The sequence below is a fragment of the Topomyia yanbarensis genome, chromosome 2, assembly GCF_030247195.1.
Source record: "Topomyia yanbarensis strain Yona2022 chromosome 2, ASM3024719v1, whole genome shotgun sequence".
In the NCBI taxonomy this organism is placed as follows: domain Eukaryota; kingdom Metazoa; phylum Arthropoda; class Insecta; order Diptera; family Culicidae; genus Topomyia; species Topomyia yanbarensis.
The window spans coordinates 141,196,635-141,210,139 of NC_080671.1; the positions used below are offsets into that span (position 1 = coordinate 141,196,635).

Here is a 13,505-nt window from a genome sequence, read left to right on the forward strand (position 1 = left end):
TAAGTTTGAGAAGTGCTCACATTGCGCGTCATTTGGCATAACTATTTTTATCTTCTCAAAAATGATCATTTTCCATAACGGACAATTGGCATAATTTTGCAAAATTATTACACAAAAGGTCATTTGGCATAACAGAAATTTATAAAAATGGCATTAGTGTTGCTATGCTCGTTTATTCATAGAAAACCTTTCACGTTCACTCTTAGCAGTCCATGCTTTTTGAGAATTTGACTTTATTTCAAGGTTTTGTTTTGTTTGCGAGAGAACATGGGACCAAGGTGCTTAGAGTTATAAGGTGATTCCTCTTTGGCAGTAACTAGGTGAGGAGTGAGGTAAGCGTGCAGCAAGCTGCGGAGTAGAAAAATGACGGCGAACAACTTTGTTTACATACTAAAGTCCAAGCAAACATGCATGGGGATGTAGTAAACAATGTTGTTAGCTGTCGTTTCTAGAATCAACATGGCTGATCGGCGATTTCGAGCATCGTATCACCTGAGAATAAAAGCTCCTTGTATGGGACTAAGGAGCGTTTATTCTTAGTTGATACTATCCTTAAAAACACCCATCAGCCATGTTGGTTTTAGCAACGACAGCTAACAACTTTGTTTACAAGTTATGTTAATATACAAATACGCATCTACTTTTATGTTTGCTTAGATTTCTGTATGTAAACAAAATTGTTCGCTGTAATTTTTCTTCCCCGCAGCCTGCTGCACGCTACCTCATTCCTCGCCTAGTTACTGCCAACGACGAATTACCTTAGAACTCTAAGCACTTTGCATGGGACATTCGTGAGAAATTATAAACTTGAAGTTTTGATTTCTGCTGAACATTTTGGCTTGATATAACGGAAATCTGGCATAATTTCCAACTGCAGTGACGGTCTTTTACATAATTTGACAAGATCAAGATACCTATAGTACGTTACTTGAAAAGTTCAAAATTAGTGTAGCACCGTGTTAAAACTGCGAAGTGATTTTATTTAAAACGCCCATTCCGTGGAAAAGAAGTCCGACAATGGAGCGTTTATTGGACAAGGTTATACAATAATTATTTCTCCAATAGAGTAAATAGTATGAACACGTTTTGTTTATTTTTACTATTTTACACAATTATATTTTAGCAATGTTAGTTTATTCTTCTACACACATACTGTATAGAGTGATGATCTGTTTTTATCAGCCCCATTGTGTATTTTAGGATGGAAAAATGGCAAAATCAGTGACAGTAAAAAAATAACTTCCTTTTAATAAACTATCACTGCTACAATATAATTCTTTAGTCCCTAGACATAACTTCATAACACATTCTTAACCATTCGTACGGTGACTCTCGGAAAGATAAGTCGATCTTTACTGTCCATGCAGTGTAATCTATAAAGAATAATGCTAATCCGCTTTCAAGGTTACCTTTTACTTTCTCCCCCTTTTCGAGTATTCAGCCTTTTTTTCCTTTTTTATGTGTGCGCTTAAACCACTAATCGGCCAGCAGAGCAGCGGAAATGTTTCGTTTCTTGTGAGCGGTCTGAATACCGTTATCCATGAGAAGTATCGCTATTATATCACTTCTAGTATTCTTGTCTCTCTTACCAACATACACTGGGCAAGAGGCCCGTGCAAAAATGACTTCCCTCGACAATGGGTCTCCTCAAGATAAGATGGATGACGAATTAAAATTGACTCCACGATTGAAATTTTACCCATCCTGTTCCACTGGATCTTTCGTGATCTTTTTCCGGGCAAAAGACAAAATATGCTTGAATCTATTGCAAATTTCTCGAGTTCTGATGGAGTGATATCCGTGTGCGAAAGATATCGAAAATTCGCCCTGATGAACTTTGGGTGGTAGTAAATAGTTTGAAGCGGGCAAATGATATTGCTGGCTACGGACCTTTTACGAATAAGTACAGCGTATATGTTCCAACAAACCAAGTTGAAATAAGTGGGGTCGTCACCGTCTTACCGTACCGTTCAGGCTAGAGCCTTGTTGTCTCTTACTGTATGCAAAGCCGTCCCCACTCCACTCGGTCCATTGTTGCTTGTTGCCAGCCTCGCAGTCTTCGAAGAGTCCGCAGGTGGTCCAAAGGGGCGCCCTCAAGAACCACCTTCATCGATTCGTCGTCCGCAGGCTAGTTATTTGCTCACACAATGTGCAACAAAGAGCGAAATACACCGATTAAAAATAGAGTAGCAGCAGTTGCCTTCTCTACTTACGTGCGCGTGGGATCAACATGCACACTAAAAAGCCTCTTTATTTCTACTCTTTGTGGCGTGTAGCCATGGAGTAGAATACACGTGTGGGAGCAACACACTTCGTAGTGAAGAGATTTATTGTGAAAGAGAAGAGCGATGGTTCGCATGAAAAGTGCAAAGAGCTTTTGTTATTCTTCTGTTTATTTGCTCTGAGGTGCATAACATCCCTGGTTGTCCGACATTCTTACGACGTGTCCAGCCCACCGCAAACGTCCTATTTTGCGGTATGCGAACTATCTTCCAGCAGCTGACGCAACTCATGGTTCATTCGCCTGCGCCACGTTCCGTCTTCCATCTGCACACCACCATAGATGGTACGCAACACCTTTCGTTCGAAAACTCCAAGGGCGCGTTGGTCATCCACGAGCATAGTCCAGGTCTCGTGGCCGTAGGTGACCACCGGTCTAATTAGCGTCTTGTAGATAATCAACATCGTGCGGTGGCGAATTTTGTTCGACCGGAGCGTCCTCTGGAGTCCAAAATAGGCACGATTTCGCGCCAAGATCCGTCTCTGAATTTCTCTGCTGGTATCATTGTCGGCGGTTAGCACTGAGTCCAAATACACTAATTCTACCATCTCGATTTCATCACCGTCAATCCGAACTCGGAATGGGAGGTTCACATTGTCGTCTATAGAACCTCTTCCTCTCATGTATTTTGTCTTCGAAACGTTGATGGCAAGTCCAATCCTGCTGGCTTCAGCTTTCAGTCTGATGTACGTTTCCGACATAGCTTCAAAGAAAGTTCCGTGCCATTATGTCAATGTCGTCGGCGAAGCCAAAAAGCTGGACGGACTTCCAGAAGATCGTGCCACTCATGTTTATCCCCGCTCTCCTTATTACACCTTCTAACGCAACGTTGAACAGCAGGCACGAAAGACCTTCACCTAGCCGTAACACTCTTCGAGATTCAAAGGGACCGTCACCGATTTGAGTTGAAAAGTTCTGCTGACACACGAGGTTGCCTTGTTTTTAAAGACCCTGTACTTCAGCCAGTGAAGATACTGGACTGCAAACGATTGTATTCAGTATTAATCGCAGCCGAAGGGAAGAGGACATACGTCAACTCAGACTCATAAACTGCATTATTTGCAAACAATTGGGACACACAGCCACCTATCGGGTCGTTGTGGGAAATGTGGTGGGATCTATGTGGATGACTCCTGCGGAAGGCAACTCGGATGAACCTCAGTAGACAACATCGGCTGCTGCGTCTAGAAGTAGTAGAAAAAGGAGGGACAATGATATGATACGGGTTCTTGATTTCCCAGCGCGCCCGAACGCCCTAGACTTGTTCCTCTGCTCGACATCGCTACGGTTAAATTGTATGTTGCTCTCAACAGATATCTGATACAGAAGTGTCAACAAAGAACCAACTTTCAACATGATGGGGTTCCCACCCCGGAAACCTGATCAGGCGTTATCAAACAACGATATTGTAGGTAATGGAGTACGGGTTTTTCTGTGTTCGCTACTTTGTTTTGCATGCACTCGACCCATACAATGAGTCTATAAGTGCTGCTGGCGTCCTACGACAGACAAATCGATTTTGGGACCTGCTTAGTCGAAGTGATTTTTTGGATCCGTTAGTAATGATCCTGCTTTAGTTTACGTCGCAGAACTTGCTGCCATTCAGTGTACACTTGGGAATATTGATACTTTGTCCACCGAGCATTACTTTATCGTTTCGCACAGAGGCTCTCCGTTCGATGAAACCTAGAAAGAACATTCCCTTTTTTCGGGGGCAAATCTTGAGCGTTTTTTCAAAAAGACATATCTACAATGAGTGACTCTCTTTGTTTACTTTCTCTTTCGATTTTTATGGCGTCACTATAGATCTTTTCACTTATTTTATAGTACTGATCGAAAGACGGTGGTTTTGACTAGCATATTATGCAAAGAGTTCAGGGATAAATGTTAAAGTGACCGAATTATTAACAGAAGAGAAAGTAAACAAAGAGAGTCACTCATTGTAGATATGTCGTTTTGAATAAAAGGTCTAGAAATAGGGAAACTCCTACATGCGTCCGTAACAAAAATATACTCGAATTTGGCTTCATTCATCTGCTAGAGACCAGCAGACCAATTTTCCCACGAAGCGGACCAAATCGGGGGTAGAATAAATTAGGCCTTCACTGTACATTAAGCTATATGCGATTTTGGGTGTTTCGAGTGCAGCTGACGTTATAGACATGTTGCCGAATATTTTTTTACGTAAAATTAAAATCAAAATCATTTTAGAAAATTCTATTAATCGCACCATACCTGCTTTCCAACCACCTTCATCCCTATCCTTTTACTGGGTTAAGTCAGAGATGATGCTTATAGACTTATCAAGCTGCGTTGGAATCCGTGATGCCAGATTTGAAGATTTGTCTTCATTTTGAAGATATTTCAAATGTTGTGAAGACGTGTTTTTCATTTTGAAGACAAATTTATTCGGATGTCTGACTGATTTATGACAGAATTCTGGCTGAAAATCACTAACCGATTCAGAATCCTGGCCGTTGAAGGCAAGTGAAGACATTTTTTTATAAAATGTGAAGACATTTGAAAAAGGTACCTGTCCTGGTTTTTACTCGCTTGATATGGCCACCCTAGTTTTAAAAAATTTCATACCTACACATACAAACTAACGTAACGTGTCCTGTGAATTAAATTAGGGTGAAGATTTTACTCCAGAATATCCTAACCAGCTCGACCAGCCAATTAAAATAGTCATTAGTACCTAATTATAAAAACTATACATTTCATAAATCAAACTACGATTCGGACTCACAAAGTCCTGCAGAGATCTTCTTTAAAATGCGTTTATGAGATAAGCTACAAAATATATTGTACCGTTAGCAAATCACATCAATTCCATTAAATCTTGAAGCATTTCTTTCTCAAATTTATCATTTTCTGCTGATACAGTGTTGGCGTGAGCCTGCCACTCATATTTTAAAACTATGTGGCACACTTATCTTTTCACTCAATGCAGTGAATAACCTATCAATCAAGTCTTGATTGCAATCAGCAGGTTGTTTGCGTTTTTGTTTTTGATAAGCTAATAAATGTACGTCGTGTGGGAAAACACAATGGCACACACGCCATCGATACCCCATAACATAATGGCATTTTTTAGATTACCCGTTTTCATTTTTAAATTCATTCGACAAACGCAATTTGATAAATAGACCCAAGACGGATACAGTTGGACACATTTTTTTTCTATGTGTGAATGCGGTTGTCATTTTTCTTCGATGAAGCCGAAAAAACAAGAGGATTAAAAAAATGCATAAACAAATGACGTAGTGGGCCTTCCTGTTGCCATAAGTTTTGTATCGGTTCGGTCATAAATATTTTTATCAGTAGTTTCGAAATAAAAAGTATTCCGTAAGTGTTCGTATCGTAAGATGCTCGTCCGGAAATTTATGTTTACTTCAAGTGGCCCGGACGCCATGTATAATTTTACAAGTTTAAAACTAATACCATCAAAAGTGTTAAATGTTCCCACCCTTCTTTCTCTTCATCTTGAAACAGACCACAGCAAATTTAATGCAACGTTTCTGAATCGCCCTTTTTTGTTTTTTTTTTCTTTTTGGCATTGCACGAGTGGGTTCGACGACCGACAAAATCGTCGATTTTGAGTTCATTGTTTTGAAAAACCAAGCGACCTCATTATTTAATATATCTATGCAATCCACAAGGAAGCACATTGAGAAGTACGTGATGGATCTTACCATTGTACTGACTCGTAAGCTAAATAAAATATGTAACGAAGCTCAAAATTTGAGCATCATAACCATTGATATGGCGTCTCAAAGTAATGAACATAACGGTAACCAGTCATTTTCTGTCCATGACGCTTTTGATGAAATAAAATCACAAACCAGCGCTATTTTAGACAAAGTAAGGGCAATAGCCGCAACAATTAGTAAGAAGCCGAATAACACGACCAAAATCTTCAATGGAAACAACAAGAGAAACAATAACCACAACGAATAAAGAAACAACAACATAAATAACAAAAACAATATCCGTAACTGCAGCTACATTCTCACATGCAGTTACTACAACTACAATGGACTCAACAACAATCAACTTCATTATTCATTTTGCTTTTGTGAACATTCGTGTTTTCGTCAATTTTAACACCCTTTCCAGAAGTGGACCTGGACAAACATAACATAACTGGTAATAGTACAATAGTTTTAGATAATATTGTTACGCATAACGAATCACAACTTCTTCGAAAGTCATTCCACATTTTTGTCTCAATATATTTTCCACCGGATCTAGCTTGCAAATCAACATATGAAATTTTCTTTCAAGAAGCTAAATAAAGAAATAATCATATAGGCAGGGCTTGAAATCGAACCCAGGTGAGCTGCGTACAAGGCAATCGATTTATCAACTACGCTATGCCCGTCTCCTATTAAATATATATTAAACAACGCAAATTGGAAACCCCTTTTAAAGAATCAAATGTAAATCTTTTGTAATATTTTGTGGCTAATACTGCTGGAGGAAGTTCCACTCACGAAAATATCGACATGATTTCGTCCAAAAATCAATAATTTGAAAAATCTAAAGCAAAAGGCTTACAAAATTTACAAGAAACACAATTATCATGATACTTTGAAAAAAAGTCTACTCATTCGTAACCCACTATTTTTTGTTTTTTCTTCGGCACTAATTGACTCCCCGTCACTCATTACAATTGCAGACGAGACGTAATTCTGAATGTGATATTCATTGTACGATTCAGATGGTTGTACGACTTTCCCCCGAAAACCATTCCCCAGAAACTAAAACACCGAAGTTTTTTCCCCAGAAAGAACCATTCTCCAGAAAACCATTCCGTCGAATGTACCAATCACCAGAAAACCTTTTCCCAGAAAGTATTTTTTGCCCAGAAAACCGTTACCAAGAATAAACAAATACCCAGAAGTTCATACCCCAGAAAAAAACATTTCCCAGAAATTGAGGTATTTTAGCTGAAGATGACTTATTTATTAGTATTAATATTCAGGTTTGGTTTTGTAATATAAGAACTATTGATAAAATGGTATCTTTTAATGTTGTACCATCTTCCTGGTCGGCAATTAGAACTTCTTTTAATTTTTTGTCTCTCCTGCCTGCCAGATATCGCATATATTCCGCCGACGTGGACTGCTCTTCCTCTTTGAATCCTTTCACAACCGCATAGTTTTTTTATTTCGATTATAGAGGTTTTAACCTTAAGGTCATTCGCCTCTTCGGGTTAGAAAAATCTCTTATGAAAAATTTCTAACCCTATGTGCGGGGTCGGGACTCGAACCCAGGTGCGCTGCGTACAAGGCAATCGATTTACTAACTACGCTAAACCCACCCCCCCCATAAAGTTTAAGGTCACTGGTACCTTTGAAGAGTGCATTTAATTGGTTGTGATACCCTTCTATTGCGTTTGAGGTTCTGGGTATGTCATTGAGGGTGTTGTATCGCATGGTCCATAATTCAGGGGAAAATCTGGCCTGTGCCTGAGCGCAGTGTTTTCCAACCCTTCGCTTCCCCAAAACGTATTTTTTATGTAATAGAAGTACGGGGACATTTATTCCGGAGCTGAAGCACGGACAATACCCAAGCCTTTAGGCACATCTTAAGGCTCCAAAAAGTGCAAGGCCTGGGTTTGTCTAAAAGAGATCTGCATTTGCACGCTTTTCATATAAATTCCAGATAATCCCAATTTTTGGATCCGTTTCCACCAATTTTTCGTAGGTGGAAAAAGCAACCATATCGCAAAGAATTGGGAACAATCCTTGCTATAGCGTTTATCTCAGCGGTTTCAAAACCTGTCAATACAATCGACGGATTAATTATAATATTGTTGTTGGCTGCTATGGTTTTTATCAGTTCTAGAGCTTTGTTGTAGTTAAATTCTGATTTATCTGGAAGGAGCATGTGTACTAAGGGCAGGAACGTTCATTCAATGCTCAATGTTCCGATCGACCCGTGGATGGCAATTTATGTAGCAGATGAATCAATAAGGGCATGACCTGTGATCAACACGTATGCTCGGTTTATTCGAACATAGGGGATGACTCCTTCTTTTAAACATGAGCAACTCTTTGAATATGTATGCCAAATAGCCATCGGAATGAAACTTGTTATCCACTCGTCTGACCGGTTTTCTAAAACATAGGGGTTGATTCATTCTTTCCAGCACACTATGGAATAACTGGAGCAAAAAGTCGGCTAAAATAGGAAAAACATATTCGAACTATCATATTACAGATTTTTTGCAACAAACATTCTTCGATGTTTGTTGCATCATGTACCATAGAAATTTCAAGGGGGTCCTCTATTCTCGAGGCCTAAAATTGAGGTGTTTTCTGGGAATAATTTGCGAAAGATCTACTGAATGGATCTTGTTTTTTTTATTTTGAAGATACATGTTTCGGCTTTTCAATTTAACTTTAAACGACGAAAACAAACATCTCTGCGACCTTGAAACGTCATTTGTGACATTGATGTTTAAATTACATGGGAGTAAAGTTTCGGCTAATGGGGTTTTCGTATTCAAAAGTGAAATTCGAAAGATTACCAAAAAAATGTTTCATTTCTTCTAAAAACTGTCCATATGCAACAGTTTTTATTAAATTGAAACTATGCAATCAATGAAGTACTATTAAGCTAGAAAACGTTGTTATTGATCTATGCTAAGTACTCTGTTGTTGAAAATATCGAGTTATTAAGGGGTTACATTACCAGAATTTTCAAAAAATCAAAAAAAAAATCAATGGCTGAAAATGTGCTTAAATAGTTTTGAAAATGACATGTCGCCGAAGCGCCTCTTATGTATACCCCGAGCGCACTGAAAACTTTAAACGCGTTTTTTTTCGAAACTTCTTTTTAGCTGGTCGGAAATGTAAGTCAAACAACTCTTTTTGGATCGTTTTGAAATTTGCACAGTGTATTCAGAATTGCTATCTGCAGCGACGTACGTAGGATTTTATATTTTTATCACATAGTTTTTTTTTTAAATTGCGTCGAATTTAAAGACTTTTACAGCGCTTTTTCATTAACAAGTGCACCATTTCATAAAATCCTAGGTCGCTTGCCATTGTACCAAGAAATCGAAAAAAAAATTTAGCTTTTAGTTTTTAGCTCTAGGTATCCAAAGCTTTGTGGTCAATCATAAACCGACAATGGCAAGAAAAGCGATAGAGATTTGAGATGTCCTATTAGGTAATTGGCAACGGCAAGGTAATATTACATATCTTTGCAACTCAAATGTATTATAGAGTTTTGGGATATCTCCGCGGCGCGATGCCGCAAATATCGAAAATCGACGATTGTTGAATATTTAACAAACAATAGGGTGGGTGCTCCAATAGCCGCGGTGTACTACTAGTTGCAGTAGTAAGCTAAAAGGTTGATTTAAATGCCAACCGCCGTTAATTATTTTTTGCTTTGTAGTTCGCACTAAACTCGCAACACAAGTTTTATTATAGAAATTTGCTAAAACAACTGAAATAGTGAGTTTTCCTTGATTTTTGAGCTCCTTGGCAGCTATAGTGGGCCAAATGTACCTAGAGTTGCATGCTCCAAAAGTAATCAATGGGTTTTGCATCTATAGGAACCGGAATTAGCAATTGCGCCACTATTGCTACATGCGGAGCAAGCGGTTTTAAAGGCAAAAATTAGTTCAAAACCAATTATAATATTTTTCTATCAAATAGGAATCGAAAGCTTTCATTTTACATATAATCATCACCCGTAGATCTTTCCATCTTTTTTAATGCGTTTAAATTTAAGCACAATGCGTAAATATTAAAAAAATACTGTGAATAGCAAACTTATAACAAGTATTTAAGTACACATGATCTAAATGTAACGAATTGTTTATTGAGAAAATAGAAGAAAAAATTTTTCGGTAAAATAATTTTCTGGGTTTTGGTACTTTCTGCGGAACAGTTTTCTGGGAATTAGTACTTTCTGGAATATGTGTTTCTGGGGAAAAAGCTTCGGTATTTTTTCTTCTGGGGAATGGTTTTCGGGGGAATGTTATACAATCGATTCAGATATGTTAACGTGTCTGATAGCGTGTGCGTTTGTATGTCGCGTATGCCAACGTGTATGTAATTTCACGTGTATAAATTATGTACCGTAAACCGGGGTGACATTGATCACTTTTCGAAGTAATCATTGCATATTTTTACACGCAACACATTTTTTTCAAGTTTAATATTTTTAAACCATGTACTGATGTAAGGAGAACAAGATTAGATGGTTTTACTTAAAATTGTCCGCTTATAGCTATTTTTCCAAAAATGATTTCAAGTTGATGTCCGTTTTCGTATTCCGGGGTGACTTTGATAACCTGCATGTTCACCCACATTAAGTTATTGATGTCAATGTTTTTCATTCAAATGTTTGTTTAAACTAATTCTGGAAAGATACTCATTGTTAAATAGATGTTAATTGGTATTATACAAAGTATTCAATGTACTGTAAAATTCGAGTAACCAAAATTCGTATAATTTGTGTCCAACTAGAATAAAAGATTCTGAAAACCTTTAAAACTGCTAAAATTGTTTTATTTCAGTGCTTTATCAATGTACAAAATGTTTCATCCATTTTAACACGTTGGAATATTGAACAATAAAAAAGTTGCGAGCTTTAGCTTAAAAAATTGAAATAATTCCCAACTAGTTTCACAAAAAATTGTATTCAAAATAAACAAACTCTTAAAAGTAAATTTGGTATATCCCACTCTAAAGGAAAATAAAATCTCGCTCGTAATTTATTACTCTTGCTCAAATCTGAGATTTGTTTGTTTTATAAAAAATATATACCTTATGAAACTTCGTAAAAATAAGGTAAAGTCAAATTTCGGTTTTTTGTAGTTTTTGTACCCAAAAACCGAACAAAATACTCAAAAAGTATAACAAACCAGTATTTCATAAGTTTAGAGTAAAAATCATTTCAACCTAAAATGATTCGGTAGACTATTCTGGTGTAATAAGCGATCTACGAAAAAAGTTTCGAGTGATCAAAGTCACCCCGATGATCAAAGTCACCCCGGTTTACGGTAGGTATTAGTTGCGTGGATGATCGCGAAGGGCTGCAGTATTTGTATGTTAACGTTTTTATCGCATGTATGTGACTTCGTTTTCTGGATTATTGCGCGGATCGTGAATCTGTTACCTTATTTTCAGTGTACGATTCAGATGCTAGAACAGAGTGAGTGCTCACATACCACTGGAGTTCCCAGCAATGTCGCCTTGGAGCGTATTGTTTAGTTGATATGAGCGTCATTTTTTTTTTGTTTGGCCCATCTGAAGGCATTGGACCTATGCTACTAGGGCCGAGGAGAGGGACTTACGGACGTAACTGGCGCGAACATGGGCGTTGGTGGGTGAACTCCTGAGTTTGCGAAATCGTTCACTTAGTCACCGGGGTGTGTTATCCGGTTTACGAGATCGCTGATGTTAGTGTACGTGGATGATCGCAAAGGGCTCGAGCGATTGTATGTTAATGTTTTCGTCGAGTGTGCTTGCGTGCATGCACTTGAATGATCGCGCGCGGACCGTGAATCTAATAATTAATTTTTTTAGAGCGATATGCCGAAGGAATCTGCTTGTAAAAATTCCATGAAGTTTACTGCAAAAGCTTTCTGATGATCTAAAATCTAGAGGCGGAACACACCTTCGTGCTTGAAGAGTACATAAGAGAAAAAGCTCAAGGAAAATGGGACAGTTGCCATAACACCTTTTCATTGACACATTCTACTAGAATACATACACATACTAAACATCTGTTATTGAACTATTCTGCAAGTGAACAGAGATACATCATTTGATTTTCTTTGGACACCAGATTCTGGTAGCAGGTTTAGGCCACAAACCTATGCGGTAGCTACCAAAACGAACTAAAAAAAAATCATAAGAACCTACACGAAATTTGCTTGCAATGTATTAACAGAATGGCGAAAATGTTTCAGAAAATGCAATAATATTAAATTAAAAAATGTCAGTTAATAAGTTTAGACCGGCGCAAAAATGTGCAAAAATATAAATTGTGTTAGTAGCGCAAATTTATCTGAGGTGGAATATTGTATGAAAAGAGTTTCTATACATCAAACTGCCAATTTTGATGTACGCCACATGAATTTCAATAGTTTTTACAAGATATTTATCTGCGACAGATTCTATTCTATTCTAACCCTTACACAGCCACTATTGAAAAGCATCCTGGAAAAGACTGCATTGATTCTGTAGTGTTTTTCTTGTCAAAATTAATATTTGAAGCTTATTTTGATATGCCGCAAATATTGCGTGTTTTTGTGTTTGAAAGTTGGATTTTTGATGCACTTCGCTATCACACTTTTTTCACGGTTGCCAAATGAAATGATATGAAAACGACAAAAAATTATCTTTTTCCATCAAATTTATTGTGAAAATTGGGATGTACTGGCAGCCATGCTAACCTTCCAGCTAATAAAAGTAAGAAGAAGTTTGTTTTTGACACTTTTCTATGCCAATGATTTGTCAGGTCCGAGGTGTTGTACTTTTGATCACACTTTTGATTCGTCACACTTTCATACTGTGCAGTACGATTTGGTGGGAACTGTGCAATATATAAATGATATTTATCTGCGACAGATAATATTTATGTGCTGCTACAAAAACAATGTATAAAATTAGTAGATAAAGATAAATTAGTAGATAAAAGACAGTTAAATTTTTTATCAGTGTAGCTTTTTCGCAATCGATCGTAAAATGTGAACGGAACTCGGGTCGGAAGCAGACAACTCTCTTAACAAACAATCCTTATCGGAGAATAATATGATCATAAAATTGATTGCTTCTTACTGTTTGTTTTAAATACAAAGTGGACACGTACTTTTCCAAGTCTTGTTCCCTGATTTAAGCGGCTAAAACTTGGTTGAAATTCCACAATTTAAAAATCGATTAGTGCCAGCATTTTACATTATCTGCTACATTTGAAACTAGGTGACGTTGAATTAGCGAGCATTCAAAAGCAATAAAAGGTCTGGTTGGCCTTGCATCTACTCTGAGAAAAATTTTCAATAGTGCCTTTGAGCACTGAGAACCTTGCCTTTCGTTTGTTACAGCATCGCTACAAAACTCTCCCCTATATTTCCAGTAGTTATCCAAAGGCGGCGATTTTGTCTAGCATTGATCTAGCAGTTGAAAGGTAATTGTAAATGCGGCCGAGCAATTACTATAAGAGAAAGTAAACCAAGCTGCATGCCCATCCAACG

At 37.7% G+C, this 13,505-nt stretch overlaps 1 protein-coding gene across 2 annotated transcripts in view; it reads right to left on the reverse strand.

The window, feature by feature from the left end:
- Nucleotides 1-13,505, reverse strand: part of LOC131681574 (protein phosphatase 1L) — a 111,187-nt gene that overhangs the window by 2,949 nt on the left and 94,733 nt on the right. The window lies entirely within an intron of this gene.